General features: G+C 30.6%; 1 long non-coding RNA gene across 1 annotated transcript; it reads right to left on the bottom strand.

The window, feature by feature from the left end:
* Positions 1–221: 221 nt before the first annotated feature.
* Positions 222–577, bottom strand: LOC125251055. Its single transcript, XR_007180914.1, has 2 exons — positions 492–577; positions 222–416 (listed from the first exon to the last, which is right to left on the bottom strand). It is a non-coding gene; the product is annotated as an uncharacterized LOC125251055 (long non-coding RNA).
* Between the last annotated feature and the right edge of the window lie 1,262 nt (positions 578–1,839).

Consider the following 1,839-nt stretch of genomic DNA (forward strand, 5'->3'; position numbering starts at 1 on the left):
TATATTTTCTAAAAATATATTTTTTGGCCATTTTTTGTATATTTTTAAAAAATATATTTTCAAATATATTTATATAAATATATTTTCCTAAAATGTATTTTTTGGCCATTTTTTGTATATTTTTAAAAATATATATATTTTTTTAAAAATATATTTTACAAAAGCATTTAAAATATATTTTGCCCTACATATATTTCAACCCAAGAAAATACATTCACATGTCACATTTGAAAAACTTTTATTTGTTGTCTATAACACATGAACATTTGAATAATAATCAGCAAGGAACATACTTTACAATGTTCAAAAAATTACAATATTCAAACAAATATAACTTTTTTGCTTTCAAGAAGTCTCAGTTTCCCCACGTCAAATCCTCAAAGCCTCTTTGGACACATTTGGAAATCTCTTCTTGACTGTGAGACAAAAATCAGTTATTTTTTTAACTTAATGTTTCTAGTAAATTTTCCTTTCACTAAGTATTAACTTACCGTATATATGGCTGCCATGGTTTCCTCATCAAGGGCACTTCTTCACTGTCTCTACCACTGTACTCATACAAAAGACAAAACACAAATATAGCTGCAAGCAGCGATGGCGGGCCCAAGCCCGGTTGCATCGCCAACCCGGTGGCTTCAGGGCAACTGTACACAGCGGGCAATAGGCATTTAAAGGGGGTAAACATAAAAGGATATTATAAAAGTTATTTGAATACACCACATTTACTGCAGCAGCTGGTGCCCATTTGATCACAAACCACAACAACCACATCCATAAGATTTTGATGAATTTAGATGAATTTCATGTCATAGAATGTCATAAGTCAATTTCAAATGAGTGCAGAATATCATTCTAATCTGCCATGTCTATGTTTTTCTCAGACAACCTCCATAAAAATTCCAGAGCAAATTATATAGTCATTTGCTCAAACTCCACAGTGTTCTGAGAAATCTAATCCAGTCTAATTGCTGATGTTGTATAATCCTAACACTTCTCTTCATGTGTTTTTAGACCTCCCTGAACTATCGTTTGTGCACCAATCTTATGCACCAAAAGCATGCTTTCGTTTAATTTCAATATGTGTGGTATAAGAAAAAAAAAAAAAAAAAATTAATTAATAGAGCCAAATCACAGAACCTGCAAAGACGATTTTAATATCAGTCTCAGGTAGTAGTAAGGTACTATGTCTAGATTTTTCTGCTCACTTATGCAAGTTTATTTTAAACAGCCACTTTTATAAAATCAAGTGAAATTTACTTAAATAGTGATTTTTAATAAATTTGAATTATATCAATAAATAATTAATTTAAAGACATGCGTTGTACATAATGTTTGCAAACACAGCACATGACTTTCTATAACACCCATGTCGAGAAAACACACACTCTCCTTTGTAAAAACAAAACAAAATAAAACAAAGATTTAAGTCTTGTATGTTGTAACTCAAATGACATTTGAAAAGTAGTCCTGTCCAAATAGCGATATAATGTCATGGTCAAATGAGTGTGAAGAGTGTGAAGTGTGAAGAGGCAACAAATTGCTGTGAAGTTATCATTTGCAGTTCAATATTTCTATAAGTTCATCAAAAAATGTGTAAACACACACACATACACACACATGTTTGTACTTCTGTCTTGGTGAGGACATTGCATAGACTTCCATTGATTTTAAATCAGGTCAATGATATTTTCTATCACCTAACCCAATCCCTACTCCTAAACCAACCCATCACAGAAACATGTAACCATCACTAGATTTAAATAAAAACATATTTTGGCTGATTTATAAGCCTTTTAAAATAGTAATTTATAAAAATTTAAATAAAATTTATTTACACAC

Source organism: Megalobrama amblycephala, linkage group LG17, assembly GCF_018812025.1.
Source record: "Megalobrama amblycephala isolate DHTTF-2021 linkage group LG17, ASM1881202v1, whole genome shotgun sequence".
Lineage (NCBI taxonomy): Eukaryota > Metazoa > Chordata > Actinopteri > Cypriniformes > Xenocyprididae > Megalobrama > Megalobrama amblycephala.